General features: G+C 48.3%; 1 long non-coding RNA gene and 1 other non-coding gene across 5 annotated transcripts in view; one reads left to right on the forward strand and one right to left on the reverse strand.

Annotated features, from left to right (window-relative positions):
• The window catches only part of LOC123790891 (uncharacterized), a 91,887-nt gene that overhangs the window by 60,126 nt on the left and 12,462 nt on the right, over positions 1 to 19,299 (forward strand). The window lies entirely within an intron of this gene.
• TRNAR-UCU (transfer RNA arginine (anticodon UCU)) lies at positions 10,363 to 10,435 on the reverse strand. The gene has a single exon. It is a non-coding gene; the product is annotated as a tRNA-Arg (tRNA).

Here is a 19,299-nt window from a genome sequence, read left to right on the forward strand (position 1 = left end):
CTGTGGCAGAGGCCACAGAATCACTGTCTTTTCTTTGCTGGGCGGGGGGGCTTCTCCTTCTTGTCATTCTGATGAAGAGAGGTTGCGGGGTTTCCAGAGCCCAAATTATTGACTGGATCCCAGGCCGTGCCACTTGTTTTATAGGGATCTTAGGGATGTGGGCTTCTTCTTTAAAGATTTTATTTATTTATTTATGTGGCAGCCAACCAGCGAGAGAGGGAACAGAAGCAGGGGAGTGGGAGAGGAAGAAGCAGGCTCCCAGCGGAGGAGCCCGATGAGGGACTCCTTTCCAGAACGCCGGGATCACGCCCTAAGCCGAAGGCAGACGCTCAATGACTGCGCCACCCAGGCGCCCGGGTTGTGGGCTTCTTGATTTTTCAGCCTGCCTTCTGGGGGAGGGCCTGCTGCGCCGATACTCAGGCAACCCTGTTTGGGTAGAGTCTCCGTGTCCCCTGCGAGGGGGGATGGGGATGGGCACTCTCTGAGCCGGTATTTCCAGGCTTTTGTTCTCTGGCGGCTTTCCCTGGTGGTTTGCTGTGCCTCTTCTGAGAGTCAGAGCAGCAGCGGCCAAATTTCAGCCTCTGTCACAGAACAGAGGGATTGCGGCCCGTTCTCTACTATTGTTCTGGCCACTTTAACTCTGTTTCTGTTGGTGCTGCTCAACCCTGCAGCGTCCCGGGATGTGCGCCCCACACCCGGCGTCCCAGCCCTCACTTCCAGGGCCGGCGCGTCTCTGTCCTTTGTGTTCCTAATGCCGCCGCCCGCCAGCCGCCCCGCGCGCGCTCCGGGAGCTCCCGGTCTCAGTCTGGATCCCGTGAGCGCACCGGGATTCCGGGGTTCCGCGAGATGCCTGGTGGCACGCGCACCCGGCTCACGGTCTCAGTCTGCTGTTTTGCGGGTGCCGTCCGCGAGCCCCGCCCGCTCCCCCCGCCCGCTCCCCCGTGCAAGTGGCTACCGCTTCCCGGCGCCCGAACGCGGCGGCTCCCTCCCCCGGCGGCTCCCTCCCCTTCCGTTTATCTTCCGATATCTGTGCACAGTTTCATGGCTCCCCGCTTCGTACCTCAATACTCAGCGCTGGAGCTGTTCATTTGTAGAGATCCAGATGCGTCTTCCTGCATCTCAGGCTGGTTCCGTGGTTGTTTAGGCTGGTCTGGTACCTATCCAGCTCGACTCGGAGGACCGGCTGAAAACGGTGTCTCCTACTCCTCCGCCATCTTAACTCCTGTAGTCAGGTTTTAAAGGCATTTTGGCTTCTGTCTTGCTCTTTCTCGGGTCACTTGCTCTAGGGCAAGCCAGCCACCATGTTGTGAGGACACTCAGGCAGCCACATGAAGAGATCTATGTACCAGAGGACTGCCAGCCAAAAGCCATCACTAAATTGCCAGCAATGTGAGTGATCCAGCTTGGAAGCAGAGCTTCCGGCCCTACTCGAGCCTTCTGATGACTGCAGCCTGAGGGGCTCAAAGCCAGAACCATGCAGCTAAGCTGCTCCTGAATTCCTGACTCCCCAAAACTGTGTGAGATGGTTGGTGTTTGCTGTTGTTTTAAGCTGCTGAGTTTGGTTAATTTGTGGCATTTCTTTTTTTTTTTTTTTAAGATTTTATTTATTTATTTATTTATTTGACAGAGACAGCCAGCGAGAGAGGGAACACAAGCAGGGGGAGTGGGAGAGGAAGAAGCAGGCTCCCAGCGGAGGAGCCTGATGTGGGGCTCGATCCCACAACGCCAGGATCACGCCCTGAGCCGAAGGCAGACGCTTAATGACTGTGCCACCCAGGTGCCCCCAATTTGTGGCATTTCTGAGCTCTTTGAGGGTCTCTGTCTAGGGTTCGAGATTTCTGAGCTTTTTGTGACCTGTATCCATATCTGGGTATTTGGGGAATCCCCTCTTTCACATTTTTAGGTCTCTGATCTCTTTGTGGGGGGTCTCTGTGTATTTTTAGGTCTCTGAACTATTTGGGGATCTGTGTCTCAGAGTGTGGGGATTCTGGGCTGTTTTGGGTTCACGTCTAGAATGTGATCATAACTGTTTGGGATCCTTAATCCCCAGATAGGATGTCTCTAAGATACTTTGTATTTGGGTCCAGAATTTGAAGTCTCTGAGCTCCCTTGCAGTCTGTGTTGTCGGTGTGAGGTGTTTGGGTGTCTCAGTGTTCACAGCCATGAGCTCTTCGGAGGATCGTGTTTGGAGGATCCCATTTGTTCTTTGAAGTGTGTGGAGTTTTAAGTTCCAGGAAGGTGACTGGAGTCTGCATCCAGGCTGATTGGTGCTGGAGCAGTTTGGGCCAGTGAGTCCCTGCATATAAAGTCTCTGCTGGGTTCGGGAGTCTATGTCCAGATATTGATATTTCTGGTATTGAGAGCAGGGCAAATCTGTTTTCGGGTGTTAGCTCTCTGAACTGTTTATGGGTATATGTCCCAAGATGTGAAGTTCCTGAGTTGTTTGTGGCTGTGTGTCCCAAATATGGGGTCCCTGATATGCTTGTGGCTCTGTGTTGCAGTTTACGAGGTCTCTGTTCATGGGTGTGTGTACCAGGGTGTGAGGGATCTGAACTCTTTGAGTGTGTGTGCATGAGATTATGAGGTCTCCAATCTGTTTGGGTGTGGGTTTCCCCGGAGGAGAGGTGTTTTATTTGTTTGTGGGTGTATATTCCAGGATGTTAGTTCTCTAATCTATTTGGATGTGTATGTCCTGGGTGTGAGGTTTCTGCTCTGTGGGTGTATGGTCTAATGGTGGAAAGGTTTCTGATCCGCTTGTGGGTATATGTCCCAGGCTATGAGGTCTCTGATCTGTTTGTCCTTGTATTTCTCAGGATGTGAGGTCTCTCTGCTGGATGCATGTCGAGGGTTTGAGGTCTCTAATCTGTTTTTGGTTTTACGTCCCTGGATATTAGCTCTCTGGCCTCTGGGGGTACATGTGCCAATGTGTGAGCTCTCTGACATGTTTGTGGGTATATTTCCCCATATAGGAGGTCTCTGAGGTCTTTGTGGATATATTTTCCTGGTTGGAATGTTTCTGAGCTTTTTCGGTTATGTTTTCTGGGGGTGTGAGCACTCTGGTCCATTTGTGGGGTGTGTGTTGCAGGGTATAAGGACTGTTCTGTCTGAGGGTGTGTGTCCCAGAGTGTGTGTGTGCGGCCTCTGCTGTGTTTGTGGGTGTATGTCTCTGACTGCGAGGTCTCTAAAATGTTTGTGGGTGTGGTTCCCAAGATGTAAGTTCCCTAAACTCTTTGTGGGTGTCTGTACCAGAAAATGAAATCTATGGTTGATTGGTAAGTGTGTGTTTGAGAACAAAAGGTCTCAGAGCTGTCTATCCCTGTGTATGTCCCAATATGTGAGGTCTCTCTGCATGGGTATAGATCAAGGGGACCAGTTCTTTGATACTTTTGTGTTGCTACTTCCTAGGGAGTGAGGTCTCTGAGCTGTTTGGGGTGGGGGCATTTCACATAATGTGAGTTCTCAAGTATGTTTGTGGCTGTCTCACCCAGCGTATAGGTCTCTGATCTCTTCGGTGCGTATGTTCCATGGTTTGAAGTCTCTGAGCCCTTTGTTGATGTATGTCCCAAGGTATGAGGTCTCTGATCTATTTGTTGTTTTATACTAGTATGTGAGTCTGTCTTCTTGGGTGTATGTCAAGGTCTGTTTGGGGGTGTATTTCGCAGTGTATGAGCGCCCCAGTCTGTTTCTAGGTATTTGTTCCAAAGTAAGAAGCCCCTGATATGTGTCTGCATGTAAGGTCTCTGATCTCATAACCGTATCAGAAGCTGGAGGTCTTTCACTCCTATGGTTATAATTCCCAGGTGTCTGGTCTATGTTGTGTTTGTGGCTGTGTGTGCTAGAATATTGTGTGTCTGCATTGTCTCTGCAAGGATGTCCCCATTGTGAGGTCTCTGATCTCTCCGTGGATGTATTCACCAGAATGGGAGATCTCTGATAATGTTTGTGGGTATATGTCCAAAGAGCGTGCAGTCACTGATGTTTGTGCGTGTAAGCCCCAGGATTTGAGGTCTGTGATATGCTTGTCACTACACTTATCAGCGTGTGAGGCGTCTTTCATGGGCATATGCTAAGGGTGTCAGTTCTCCAATATGTTTGTGGTTCCATGAACATGGGTGTGAGGTCTCTTTTTTGTCCGTGGGTGTATGTCCCAGTGTGTGAGGTCTGCAAGGTCTTTTTGGGTTTGCATCCCATGGTGTGAGGTCTCTGATCTGGTTGGGGGGTTATTTACTGAGATATGAGGTGTATGTCTTTTTATTGTTGATGTTCCGGGATGCAAGGCCTGTGACTATTTATCATTGTATATCTGGGGACATGAGGTCTCTTACATGGGTGTATAGAGAAAGTGTAAGGTTTCTGATCTATTGGTGGTTATATGTCCCCGGGTGTGAGGTCTCTGATCTGTTCATGGAGTTAATTCTTGCCAAGAGGACAGCAATGCCAATTGTAAGCGTTATATCCCATGACGCATGATGTCATGTCTCTGATCTCTTCGAGGGTGCATGACCCACAGTGTGAAGTATCTCATCTATTCCGTGTGTGTTTCCAAGCATGTGAGGTCTCTCACCTGGGTGAGGGTGTATGTCCCATGGCATGAGGCCTCTTATTTATTTGCAGGTATATTCCCAAGATAGGTGCTCTCCCCTCTCTTTTGAGCGGTAGGGCCCGATTTAAGAGTAAGGTCTGATCTGGTTGTGCATATATGTCTCACAGTGTAAGGACCCTAGCTGTTTGTGGGTATACGCCCCAGCATGTGAGGTCTCTGATCTATTTGGGTGTGTTTGTCCAGGAGGTGAGATTTCTGATCAGTTTTTTGGGTGCATATCCCAGGACGTAAGGTCTCTGATCTTATCGTGGGTCTAACTCCCAGGATTTAAGGTCTCTGATCATTTGTGGATGTACATCCCAGAATACATTTTTTCTTTTTTTTTCAAGATTTTATTTATTTATTTATTTGAGAGAGAGAGAGAGAGAGCATGTGTGAGAGAAAGAGAGAGAGAGATCATGAACAGCAGGCAGAGGGAGAGGGAGAAGCAGACTCCCCGCTGAGCAGGGAGCTAATGCGGGGCTCAATCCCAGGAGCCTTGGGATCATGACCTGAGCCGAAGGCGGACGCTTAACCAACTGAGCCACCCAGACGTCCCCAGAATACATTTCTTTAGTTTTTATGGGTACATGTCTCAGGCTGTAGCTTCTCTGATCTGCTAGGGGGGTTATTTGCTTAGATTTGAGGTTTCTGATTTGTTTGTGGGTATATATCATAGAATGTAAAGTCCTAGATCTTTTAGGGTATGTATGCCCAGAGTGTAAGTTTTCTGACCTCTCTGCGGTTGTGTTTACGCTGTGAAGTTTCTTCTCTGTTCCTTCCTGAATGTGTCAGTACGTGCTGTCTGGTCATGAATTTTGTCAACGATGTGAGTTCTCTGATCTGTTTGTTGTATATTCCAGGACATGAGGTCTCTGATCTGCTTGGTGGTGAGTGTCCCAGTGTGTGAAGTGTCTGAGCTCCTTGTGTGTGTGTGTGTGTGTGTGTGTGTGTCCCAGGGAGTGAGGGTTATAATGGACTTGTGGGTGTATCCCAGGTTGTGAGGTTTCTGATCTGTTTCGGAGTGAATGACAGCAAGCGCCATATGTGGACTCTTTATGGGTCTGCATTCCAGGCTTTGAGGGCTCTCGCGTGGTAGTGCGTGTGCCGGGCACAGGAACCGTAGTCTGTTTCTGGATGTACCACGCAGCGTATGAGGTCTCTGAACGGTTTGTAGGTTTGTGTTGCAGGATTTAAAGTCTGTGATTTCTTCTTTTTTTTTCTTTAAGCCCCAGCGTGGGGCTCACACTCACAACCCCAAGATCGAGAGTTGCATGCTCTACTGACTGAGCCAGCCAGGAACCCACCCCTGAGTCTGTGATTTCTTTATGGCTAGACTTTCCAGGCTCTTAGGTCCCTGATCTGTTTGTGGGTGCGTATATGAGGTGTGAGTTCCCTGACTGGTCTGTGGATGTATTTCCCAGAATGTCATGTCTCTGTCAGTCAGTTCCGTGTCCATCACATCTGTGCTCCATTTAGCTGAATACTGGCCCCCAGTGATACCTATGTCCCAATCCCTGGAACCTGTGACTATGTTAACTTTCTGGGAAAAAGGACTTCATGAAGCGAAACACTTTGAGATTGGGAGTTTATCCTGGATTAACCAGGTGGGTCTAACGTAATGACTACGGTCCTTCTACGTGGAAGGCAGGATGGTAAGAGTCAGAAATGGCCATGGGACGGGGCGCCTGGGTGGCTCAGTTGTTAAGCGTCTGCCTTTGGCTCAGGGCGTGATCCCAGTGTCCTGGGATGGAGCCCCACATCAGGCTCTTCTGCTGGGAGCCTGCTTCTTCCTCTCCCACTCCCCCTGCTTGTGTTCCCTCTCTCGCGGGCTGTCTCTATGTCAAATAAATAAATAAAAATCTTTTAAAAATTAAAAAAGAAAAGAAATGGTCATGGGAGAGTGATACGTGCGGAGTACGAGCTGGTGATGTAAAGATGGAAGCCAACGGAGAGAAGGAGGTGTGACAACTGAAACCGAGAGAAGAGAGATCAGAGAGAGATTTGGCTTTGAAGATGAAGGAAGAGGCCATGAGCCAGGGAATGCAGGCAGCCTCTAAAACTGGAAAGTGCAAGGAAATGGAGTCTGTCTTGTAGCCTCCAGGAGGAAGGCAGGTCTGCTGACAACTTGTTTTTATCTGTCTACGACTCATTTTTGGGTTTCTGACCTGTAGAAATGTAAGGTAGTAAGTGGGTATTGTTCTATGGCACTAAGATCACAGTGACTTGTTACAGCAGCGATAGGAAACAAATACAGTGTCCCAGGTCGCGAGGTCACTCTCTGGTTGTCAGCACACATCCCAGGATGTGAACGCCCCTATCTGTTTGTGAGCGTGTGTCTGATGGCGGGAGGTCTCTGCTCCCTGTGCATGGGGATGAGCCAGGGTGTGAGGTCTCTGACCTACTTGAGGGTGTCCGAACATTTGTGGTCTCCGAGTTGTTTGTTGGCATACGTCTCAGACTGTGAGGTCTCTCTGAGCTTATTTGTGTGTGCGTGTCCTCAGACGTGAGGTTTCTGAGTGGATTTGGGGTGTACGTCCAGTGTGTGAGGTCTTCACAATGTGTGTGCATTGTGTGCAAGATTATTAGGTCTCTGATGTGTTTCAGATGTATTTCGGATGATGATGAATTTGCTACTTTCTTTGGTGGTATATATGCCAGAATATAAGTCTTTAATCTGTTTCGTTATGAGTGTCTAGGGTGTGAGGTTTCGAAGAGCTTGCTATGAGGGTATGTCCCCTGGCCCAAATCCTCTGATCTCTTGTGAGTGTATATCTCTGGATGGGAACTCTCTGATCTCTTCGGGGATATGTGACACCAGATACTAGTTCTGTGGTCTGTTTGTGGCTCTTTTTTCATAACATGTCGGGTCTCTGACGTACCTGAAAGCACATGTTGCAGGGTTTGAGATCTCTGATCTATTTGTGGGTATCTCTGGTAGTATACAGTCTTTGATTCATTCTGGAGTATATCCCATGATGTGAGCTCCCCAATCTGTTTGTTGGCATATTTCTCAGAGGGTGAGGTCTCTGATCTCTTTGCGGGTAGATATTGTAGGGTTTGAGGTCTGTAGTCTCCGTGGTTGCTTGTCCAGGTTGCGAGGTTCCTAATCTGGTTGTTGAAGTGCATCCCAGAATGTGAACTCTCTGATCATTAGTGCGTGGGAGGGTATATGGGGTGAAGATTCTGATCTGTTTTCTGGTAAGTGAACCAGGCTAAAAGGACTGGTATGTTTCAGGGTGTTTTCCCAAGATGTGAATTCCGTGATCTGTTTCAGAATACCTGTCCTAGGATGTGAGGTCTTAGAGCTATTCATGGATGTACATCCCAGGCACGAGTACCCTGAGCTGTTTGAGGGTGCCCGTCCCAGCTTGTTAGACCTCTGATGCTTTCTGGCATTGTTTGCAAGTATATGAGATTTCTGATTTGTATCCTCAAACATGTAACGGGATGTGGAGTTTATTATTTGTTCCAGTGTGCATATCCAGGGTCTGAGTTTTCTGAGCTCTTTGTGGGGATGTGTCTCAGGGTGGGGGCTTCTAATGTGCTTGCATGTATGTGCCCCAGGATTTGAGCTTTCTCATTTCCTTGTGGGTGCGGGCCCCAAGGTGTCAAGCATCTTTATTACTCTGAGTGTATTTCCCAGGATATGAGGTGTCTAATGTGTTGTGGGTTCTCGTCGCAGGGTTTGGGGTCTCTGAGCCATTTCTGGGTATATTTCTCAGATGAAGTCTGATCCATTTGTGTGTCTATATCACACTATGCAAGTGGGCTTTTGGGGGGGTGTCTCTTTGTTTGTTAGTCAATGGTATGAGGTCTGTTCTGTTTGTGGGTATGTGTCCCAATTTTTGAGGTCCCAGACCTGTTTGTGGGTGCATGTACCAGAATGTGTGTCTCTCTGCTCTCTTTAGATGTATGTCTGAGGGAAGGAGGTCTCTGACTACTTTCTAGATGTATGACTCCAGTTGAGGGATGGGAGCTGTTTCTAGAGTATGTCCCAGGATTTTAGGTCTCTGAGCTTCTTGGAGGTGTGCGTTTTATGACTCGAGGTCTCTTATTGTTTGTGTATGTCTCTACTCTGCCAACTTAAGGCCTCCTGAAGATGCCCGTGTCCTAATCCTTGGAAACCATGCATGAAGATGTGACCTTACATGTTAAAAGGTACTTTGAAGGTGTGATTAAATTACGCATCTTGAGACGGGAAGATTTTCTTAGATTTTCTAGGTGGGTCCAATGTAATCACGAGAGTCCTGAAATGAGGGGGACAGGATGGCTATTGTCACTGAACGCAAAGTAACGACACAGACCAAGTCGGATACAGTGATCTGACGATGGAGATGTTTGTGGGTGTGTGTCCCAGCTTGTGAAGTCCTTGAGCTGTTCGTGGGGCTATGTCCTGGGATGTGAAATTTCCAATTGTGCATATGTATCTGTACTTGGCTAAATAATAGGGCTCCGAAGATGTACAGTGAAGGACTTGTGAACAGGGAGCCCTAATCAGGGAGGAGATTGGTGATGGAGGCAGAAATCAGACAGATTTGAAGACGAAGCATGGAGGGCTTTGCAGGTGGAGGAAGGGAACAGGGGCCAAGAATACAGGTGCTCTGGAAACTGGGAAAGGCAAGGAAATGAATTCTCCCCTAGAGTCTCCAGAAGGAACACAGCTCTGTTCCTGACTTTAATACTGTAAGACCCATTTTTGGATTTCTAACCGAGACAAATGTACAATAATAAATAAATTCGTGTTTTCCCACGACCCTAAAATTGTGGTGATTTGTTACAACAGCAATAAGAAACAAATACAGTGTCCTGGGTTGTGATGTTTCTGTCCGGTTGTCTGTTCACATCCTAGGAATGTGTTTGTGTGTCTGATGGTGGAGGCCTCTGATCTGTGTGTGGGTGTATGAACCAGGGCAAGAGGTCTCTGACCTATTTGAGAGTGTGTGTGTCCATCAATTTGTGGGTTTTGTGGGGTGTGCAACTCGGGATGGGTGGTCTCTCGTCGGTTTGTGAGTACATGTCCTTGGATGTGAGGTCCCTCTGCTGATTTTGTGTGTCTCTTTGTGTGAGGTCTCTGAGGTGGTTGGGGGCTATGTCTAGGTTGTTAGATCTCTGATATTTCATGGGTATTTCCAAGATTTCTGATTCATTCGGCTCTATATGTACCAGGATGAGAGGTCTCTGGTCTGGTCAGATGTGTGTAGCCAGCCGTGAGGTGTGCAGCTTGTTGAGGGTGTCTTTCATTTGGCTCGAGAATCTCATCTTCTTGTGCATCTGTGTCCCAAGCTAGGAACTCACTGAACTCCTTGTGGGTGTTTTCTGAAGAAGCCAAGTACGTAATCAGTCTCGAGGTGTTTTTCCTAGACTATGAGGGCTCTTACTTGATTGTAGGTATAGGCTGCAAGACTTGAGATCTCTGATCTGTGAGTATGTGTCTCGGGCTGTGAGGTCTCTCATCTGTGTGTGGGTACATTTCTCAAATGAGGTCTGTGTTCAGTTTTTGCCTTTCTGATCACAGTATTTGAGTTTCTGATCTCTCTGTGTGTGGAAGGGGGTGAGGTGTCTTCTGTTTGTGCTCATGTGTCCCAGTTTGAGAGGTCCCTACCCTGTGTGTGGGTATATGACGCAGAACATGGGCCTCACTCTTTTTTTTTCTTTTGGATACACGTCCAAGGGTGGAAGGTCTCTGGTCTCTATGGGATGTGAGGTCTTTGACCTACTTATGGGTGCATATCTCAGGATGGGATGTTTTAATTTTTTAATTTATTAAGTAAACTCTCTGCCCAGTATGGGGCTTGAACTCACGATCCTGAGATCAGAAGTCTCACACTCTACTGACTGAGCCAGCCAGGCACCCCAGGATGGGATGTTTTTAATTCCTCATGTGTGTATATCTAAGGTTGGTAAGGGTCGCTGAAAGATGTCCATGTTCTAATCTTTGGAACATGCGACTATGGGACCTTACATGTTAAAAGCTCCTTTGCAAAAAAAAAGAGAAGTCCTTTGCAGAGGTGATAAAGTAGTTATCTTGAGATGGGAGAGACTGTCCTGGATTTTTCGGGTGAGTCCAGTGTAATTACAAGGGTCCTTACAGGGGAGAGGCAGGACAGTCTGTCAGAGAAGCAGATGTGATGACAGAAATAGAAATCAGAGGGGCACCTGGGTGGCTCAGTCACTAAGTGTCTATCTTCGGCTCAGGGCATGATCCCAGGGTCCTAGGGTGGAGCCCCGCATTGGGCTCCTGCTCCGCGGGGAGCCTGCTTCTTCGTCTCCCACTCCCCCTGCTTGTGTTCCCTCTCTCGCTGGCTGTCTCTCTCTCCCTGTCAAATAAATAAATAAAATCTTTTTGAAAAAATAGAAATCAGAGAGAGATTTGAGGATGAAACACTGCTTTGAAGTTGGAGGAAGGGGCCACGAGCCAAGGAATACAGGCAGCTGAAGAAACTGTAGAAGACAAGGAAACGGATCCTCCCCTAGAGCCCCCAGGAGCAATACAGTTCCGCCAACAACTTGATTTTGGCCCTTTGAAGCCCTTTGTTAGCTTCTGACCTGTGGAAAGGTAAGACAGTACATGTGTGTTGTTTCATGTAACAGTTGTGACTTGTTACAGCAGCGACAGGAAATGAATACAGTGTTCCAGGTCGTGAGGTCTCTATCTGGTTGTCCGCACACATCCCAGGATATGAGCTCCCCCGTCTGTTTGTGAGCGTGTGTCTGATGGCGGGAGGCCTCCCATCTGTGTGCGGGTATATGAACCACAGTGAGAGGCTTCGCACCGTTTGGGGGGCTGTGTCTTAGAACTGGTGGCTTCTGAGCTGTTTGTAGGAACACGTCTTAGAAGGTGAGGTCTCCGGTTTGTGTGCACACGTCCTACGATGTCAGGTGTCTCAGCTGCTTTGGGGAATACGTTCTGTTATGTGAGGTCCGCCAGGTGTTTGTGGGTTTGTGTTCCAGTTGTGCGGTCTCTGATGTGTTTGGGCGGGTGCTTCCGGTGGTGGGAGGTTTCCGATTTGTTTGACCATGTGCATATACCAGCATGTTAGATCTCTGATTTATTTAGGCTCATAGGTCCAGGCCGTGTGAGGTTTCTGAGCTTTTTGTGGGTATACGTCCCTTGACTTGAGGCCTCTGATTTGTTTGCTGGTAAATGTCCTGACACGTGAGCTCTGGGATCTGTTTGTGGATCTTCGTTGTAAGATTTCAGGTCTACAATCTGTTTCTGGTATCTTCTTAGCCTCTGAGGTGTCTGACTTGATTGTGGCTGTGTGTTGCAGGATTTAAGGTCCCTGGTCCGTGTGTGGGTCTGCGCCTTGGGTACATATGGCCTCTGCGTCATTTGGGGATTATATCTCAGGTGCGAGCTTTATGATCTGTTTGTTATGAATGACTCAGGGCGTGAGGTTCCTGATCAGTTTGTGGGTCCATGTTGCAGACTTTGAAGCCTGTGGTTTCTTTGTGGTTGTGTGTCCAGGTTGTGAGGTCTCTAATCTGTTCGTGCACGCATATCCCAGGATTTCAACTCCCTGATCTGTCTGATGGTGTATGTCCCATGGTGTGAGGGCTCTGGACTATTTGTGGCATTTGAAGTCCCTGATATGTTTGTGGCTACGTGTCCCAAGTTGTGAGGTCTGGAATCTCTTTGCCCGTGTGTGTCCCAACATGTGAATTTCCTCACGTGTTGGTGGGTGGTGTCTGGCGGTGTGACGCGTCTGATGTAGTCACTGGTCAGCGAGCCAGAGTGTGGAACCTCTGGCCTGTTCGAGGGTGCTCTCGAAACCTAGGTGGCGGGTTCTCTTAGGGTTGTGAGTTTAATTCCAAGGACTCTGAGCATTTTTTGGTCTAAATCCCCAAATGTGTGTGTGTGTCTGTCTGTCTGTCTGTTCTTTTTGGATGTATGTTAGAGGGTGGAAGGGGTCTCACTTAGGCAGAAGCGTATGACTCCGAATGTGAGGTCTGTGAGCTGTTAGGCCATACATGTCTCTGGTGACCAAATAGCAATACCCTGAAGATGTCCGCTTCCTAATCCCTGGAACCTATAATTACGTTAATTTACATGAAAAGGGGGACTTTGCAGATGTGACTAAATTAAGTATGCAGAGATGAGGAAATTATCCCAGATTATCAGGGTGGGCCCAGTGTAATCATATGTGTCCTTATATGAGGGACACGTGAAGGCAAGAGTCGGAGAACACAGTGTAGGAAGAGACGCAGTCAGGAAAAGCGACGTGATGATGACATAAGCAGAGATCAAAGAGAAACAGAGGTGGAGATCGATGGAGGCAGAGAGAGAGAGATTGGAAGATGACACGCTGCTGACTTCGAAGCTGGAGGAAGGAGCCACGAGCTTAGGAAGGCGGGAGTCCTATAGATTCTCCCCTAGGAACTCCAGAAGGAAGTCAGCTCTGCTGACACCTTCATTTCTACCCTGTAAGACTCCTTGTCAGCCTTCTGATCTGCAGAAATATAGGATAATACATTTGTGTTGTCTTACGACAATAAGATCAGGGTGATTTGTTACAGAAGCAGGCCCAGAGCCCTGAGGAGATAAAATGCCTGCGCTTTCAAGAAATGGGATAAACAGGGGCGCCTGGGTGGCGCAGTCGTTAAGCGTCTGCCTTCGGCTCAGGGCGTGATCCTGGCGTTATGGGATCGAGCCCCACATCGGGCTCCTCCACTGGGAGCCTGCTTCTTCCTCTCCCACTCCCCCTGCTCGTGTTCCCTCTCTCGCTGGCTGTCTATCTCTGTCAAATAAATAAATAAATAAATAAAATCTTAAAAAAAAAAAGAAATGGGATAAACATGGCCTTCTTTTCTTCTTTCTTTCTTTCTTTCTTTCTTTCTTTCTTTCTTTCTTTCTTTCTTTCTTTCTCTTTCTTTCTTTCTTTCCTTCCTTCTTTCTTTCTTTCTTTCTTTCTTTCTTTCTTTCTTTCTTTCTTTCTTTCTTTCGGCTCCAGCCCAGTCACATGCTCTACTGACTGAGCCAGCCAGGCATGCCCTGTAACCTTCTTCTCTTTAAAAAAAAGGGGGGGCAGGAGGGGAGAAAGGCCTGCAGTGTCCCGGGCTGTGAGGTCTCCACACATACAAGGATGTGAACACCTCTGTTTATGAGTGTGTGTCTGATGGTGGGAGGTCTCTGATCCATGTGCGGGTGTATCAACCAGGGTGTGAGGTTTCTGATATCTGTAATAGCCTGTGTCCCAGAATCTGTGGGCCCAGCCATTTTGGGGTGTATGGTCCTAGGAGAGGAGAAGCTGAGTTTGCAGACAGTGCCCAGGATGTGAATTCTCTGAACTGTTGAGGTGGGTGCGTTCATAGGGTAAGAATTCCGAGTTCTTCGTCGTGTATTTCCTTTTGCTTGAAAATACCTGGTCTGTTTCTGGGATTTATGTCCTAGCACGTGAGACTTCCAGATCCATGTGTTTGTCCCTTCTTGTGGTGTGAAGCCACTGGTATGTTCGCTGGTGACCGAAGCAGGAATGAAGCAGGGTATCTATCCCACGACGGAAATTCCCTCATCTGTTTGTGGGTATTTGTCTGATAACGTGAAGTGTTTGATCTTTTCACTGGTGAATGAACAAGGGTATGAGGTTTCTGGTGTTTTCAGCCAGGTGAGTTCTTTGATCTGTCTCTGGGTGCGTGACCCAGGATGTGAGATCTGTGATGTTTTGTGAATGTGCATCCCAGAGTGTTAGGTCTCTGAGCTGTTTGTGGGTGTTATATTCCAGGTCGTCAGATGTCTGATGTCTTATGGGGACAGTTGCGAGCGTTTCTGATTTGTTTGTGGGTATATACGCCACGAAGTGAAATTCTCATCTCTTAAGGTCTGTACATCCAGGGTCTGAGATTTCTGAGCTCATCCTGGTGTATGTTTCCAATGTGAGACCTCTGATCGGCGGTGCGTACGTGCCTCACGTTGCCAGCTCTGATGTTTCTAGGAGTGTTTCTGTGTCTGTGACGACTTTCACCTCTTAATGGGAGGATCTCTATTTGTGGGCCTGTATCCCAGGATCTGAGCTCTCTGATCTCCTCGAGACGGTATGCCCCAAGATTTCAGGTGTCCAAATTTATCTGGATGCATTTGCCAGCGTGTGAGGTCTGTAACCTGTTTGTTGCTTCATGTTGCAGGATTGAAGGTGTCTGGTGTTGGGTTTATTTCTCAGATTGGGTCTTTGATCCAATGGTGCGTGTATGTCACATTTTGGGAGTGTGTCGTCTCCGTGGGTGTGTTGGTAAAGGGCATGAGGTCTGTTCTCTTTGAGTTTCTGTGTCCCAGTTTGTGAGGTCCCTGATGTGTGTGTGTGTGAGAGAGAGAGAGAGAGAGAGAGAGAGGGAGAGGGAGAGGGAGAGGGAGAGAGAGAGAGACTATGGGCTGCTTTTCTGCTCTTTTGGTGTGTATGTCTCAGAGTTAGAGGTCCGGTCTGTTTAGGGGGTCCTAGAATGTGGGTCCCTGATCTTTGTGTAGGTATATATCCCAGCATATCAGGTTCCTGTTCTCTTTGGGTGTGTATGTCCCAGAGAGTGGGGCCTCTTCTATCTTTGTAGGTTTAATTCCCAGAGCGTGAGGACTCTGAGTGTACATCTGAATGTCTCAGAGCGTAGCTCTCTCAGAGTCTGCGTGGATGCCCCAAGGTGGCAGGTCTCTGATCTCTCTGGAGGTGTGGAACTCCAGATGTGCGGTCTTCAAGCACTTCACGTACCTGTGTCCCAGGAGGTGAGCTTTCTCTTTGTGCATGTGTGTTCCATCTTGTCAAATAATGGATTGCCAAATACGTGCTCACCCCATTCCTGGGCCTTATTAATATGTTGTCTTACCTAGAGAAAGGGACCTTACAGATATGTATTAAGTAAGCACCGTGAGATGGAGCGGTTATCTTGGATTCCTGGGGAGGACCCATTCGAATCACAAGGGTCTCTATGTGAGGGAGGTAGGACCTTTAGGAATCACAGAAAACTAAGTGACATTGAGACAGGGGGCCACGGGATGATGGAAGTCGTCACAGAAAGCAATGTGATGGCCGAAGCAGAGATCAGAGAGAGAAAGAAAGAGATTTGAAGCTGAAACAGTGAATCCTCTGATCTCTCTGTGGGTTATACCGCAAGATGTCACATCTACCATCTGGTGTATCTTCTGGGTGCATTTTTCAGCGTGTGGAGTGTCTGACTTGATTGTGGATTTGAAGTCTCTGGCCTTTTTGTTTTGTATGCTCCAGAATGTGGGCTCTCTGAGCTGTGTGTCCACGGGTGTTACTGGATTGGAGGTCTCTGACCTGTGTGTGGCTGTCTACCCAGGATTTCGGGTCACCGACATGTTTCTGAGCGTGTGTCTCAGGATCTGTATTCTCTTTGCGGGGAGAGGCCCGGATACGAGGTCTCTGATTTGTTCGTTGTGTGTGTTCCAGGATGCGAGGTTTGTGAATGGCCTGGGGGTGCGTTTTGCAGGACTTTATGTCCGTGAACTCTTCGAGGGTGTGTGTCCTAGGATGTGAGGTTTCTGATCGGTTTCTGTGTCTGTTTCCCAGCATGTGAGGTCTGTGAGCATTTTGTCACTCTGTGTCCCAGGATGTGACATCTCTGATCTCTTTATGTGTGTTGTCAAACATTTAAGGTCCCTAATCTTTTTGTGGATGCATCCGCCAGGATATTTTAGTGTATTTCCTGGAACGTGCCTCTCTCTGCCCTTTTTCTGCGCATGTCCCAGTGGGCAGTGTCTGATCTCTCTGTGGGCGCACATCCCGTGGCATGTGCTCTCTGATGTTTTGCAGGTGCATCTTAGGATATGATACCTCTCTTAGGACTGTGGGTATATGTCCTAAGACGTGAGTTCTCTGACCACTTTTTGGATTTATGTTGTAGGATAAGAGGTCTTTCATCTAGTTCTCTGTGTATTACCTGTCTGCGGGTATCTGTCCAAGGGCGTGACATCCCTGAGGGTCCATGCCCCAGGGTGTCCCATGTGTTTGTGGGTGCACATCAAGACAGGAGTCGTCTGATCCCTTTGTGGTTGTGCGTCCCAGGATGCGAGGGTCTGTTCTTGGTACGTGTGTCACCAGTGTGTGGTCTCTGATCTGTTCGTGGCTCTGTGTCTTGGGTCACCACGTTTTGCCTTTGCTTTGTCTCAGCATGTAAGGTCTCTGAGGCGTTCGTTTATGTCCCGGGTTTGAGTCTCTGGTCTCTCTGTGGGTGTAGGTCCCAATATGTGAAGTCGCTGATCCATTCTTCGGTTTATTTCCCAGGATATGAGTGCTCAGAAATGTTTGTGGGTATGTGTCCTGGCCTGTGAGGTATCTGACATTTTTATGTGCGTATGTCTCAAGGGATTGAGGTCTCCGCTCTGTTTGTGGGTATACGTCCCTGGATGTTATTTCTCTGAAATACTCATGGGTGTCTATCTCCGCTCGTGTGGCTTTTGATCTTTTTGTGAGTATGTCACAGGATGTGAGGTCTGTTCATTAGGGGCGTGTATTTCCTAGAATTTAAATTCTCTGAGTCGTTTTGTGTGTACGTCCGGGATGGGAGGTCCCTGATCTGTTTGGGTGTATACGTCCCACGATTTGAGGTCTCTGATTTCTTTGATGCTCTGCAGCCAGTAAATTCTCTGAATTATATTTTGAGGTCTACACTCTAAGTCTCAGGAGGATTTCTGAATCCTAGATCCGAGGGTTCTGAACTTTTTCTGGTCTACATTGCAGGGGTGAGTTCACGGAGCTGTTTGGGAGGCTGTGTCTGCACTGTATGATCTCTGAGCTGTTTGGCCCTGTGTTCAGAATACTGGTCCCTGAGCTCTTTGGGTCTGAGAGTTTCTTGACATATTTGGGGGATATTTTCAGGTGCAGAGTCTCTTCCTTTCGGGAGGTCTCCGTCCCAGAGTGTAATACACCAGACTCACCAGGGATTTGCTCCAGGACCATGGTCTCTGAGCTTTACAGGCAGGAGGCAGGTGCCCAGCTGGTGAGTTTTCTGAGCTGTTTGGAGGTCTTCATTCCGTGTGTGAAATCTCTCAACTCTGTGATGGTCTGTGCAGAGTATGCCATCTCTGAACTACTTAGATGTCTCTCCTCTCGGGTAGGAGGTGGTGGGGCTGTTTGGGGTCTGTGACCCTCATATGAGAACTCAGGTGTGTTTGAGTATCTGTGCTCCCCCCTCCTGTTTTGAGCCCATGTCCCAGCGAATGAGTTCTATGATGTGGGCTTTGTCCTTGGGTGTGATTGATTTATCGGGGCAGTTTCAGGATCTGTTTCGAGTTTACGGTCTTTCTCCTGATGTCTTTATACTTTTGGGGGCCTCTGAGGTGCCTTACCCTCTGTGACCGAGAGTGTGAGCTCTCTGACCTCTGTCTCCCTTGGTGTTGAGATTCCTAACTGTTGGGGTCTGTTTCCACGGGTGAGGTAGCTCCTGTTGGGAGAGTCTCACTCCTAGGGTATGAGGTCTCTGACTTATTAGGGGTCTGTTTCCAAGGATGGAGGTCTCTGAGCAGTTTGGGGTACTGTTACTAATGACATCTCTTGGGTCTTTGTCCAGGCTGTTAGGTTTCTGAGCTGGGGGCGGGGGTGCGTTTGTGTCCTAGGGTGTAAGGTTTGTTAACTCTGAGCATTTTGGCCTGGTATGTCTGATATGCGAGGTCTCTGGCCTATTTGTGTATTAACCTCTGCTTTCGAGAGGTTAATAAACTCTTTGAGGGTTTCTGTCCCATAATGGGAGGTGCTGAGCTGTGTGGGCGTGTGTCACCAGGGTGTGCTGTCTCTGAGCTCTTTGTGGGTCTGTCTCTTGGGTTAGAAGTTCTCTGGGTCATTTGAAAGCCTGTGTCCACAACGTGAGATCCCTAAGCTGTTGTGGGTCTGTGTCCCAGTTACTGGGCCTCTCCTCTGTTTTGTGGCAGACTTTGAACAGAAGGTGAGGTTTCTAGGCTCTTTGGTGATCTGTGTCCATGAGTGTCAGGTGTCCGAAATCTTTCTGGATAGGAGTACAAAGTGAGAGTTCCATAAATGGTTTAGGGATCTGAGTTCAGGGTGTGATATTTCTGAATCATTTGGAGGTCTGTGGAGAGTGAAGATTCTGAGCTGTTCGGGGATGTGAGCCTAGGACACGAGGTTTCTAAGCTGTTTGGGGTCTGCGTCCAGGATGTGTGATCTGAGTTATTTGTGGTCTGTATTACAGAGTGCCGTCTCTGAGCTATGTAGAGGATTTGTGTCCAGATTTGCAGGTCTCTGAGCTCTTCTGTGAACCAGAGTGGAAAGCCTCTGAGCTGTTTGGGGATCTGTCTCAGTGTATGAAGGCTCTGAGCTATTTGGGGGAAATCTGTGTCCGGGACGTGACATCTCTGAGCAGGGACCTGTGTCAAGGGTGCGAGATGTCTGAGCTGGTTTAAGGCCTGTGTTCCAGCGTATGTGATTTCGGAGCTCTCCAGGATCGTGTTCGAGGCATGAGGTCTCCGAGTTGGTCTGGTGGTCTGAGAAGAGGGTGTGAAGTCTCTGAACTGTCTGTCCATCTTTATCCCAGTTTGTAAGTTCTCTGAGAAATTGGTGGGTCTTTATCCCTGGTTGTGAAGCTTTGTGGGGGTCTGTAATCAGATTTTCAGGTCTCTGAGGTCTTTGGGTGCGTGAGTTACAAAGTGGGAGGTCTCTGAAGTTTGGTAGTCTTTCCTAGGCTGTCCTGACCTGACCCTGAACTATTTAGGGGTCTGTGTCAGAAGGTGTGGGGTCACTGGGCTGTACATAGAC

Source organism: Ursus americanus, chromosome X (assembly GCF_024610735.1).
Source record: "Ursus americanus isolate L20-20 chromosome X, mUrsAme1.1.p, whole genome shotgun sequence".
In the NCBI taxonomy this organism is placed as follows: domain Eukaryota; kingdom Metazoa; phylum Chordata; class Mammalia; order Carnivora; family Ursidae; genus Ursus; species Ursus americanus.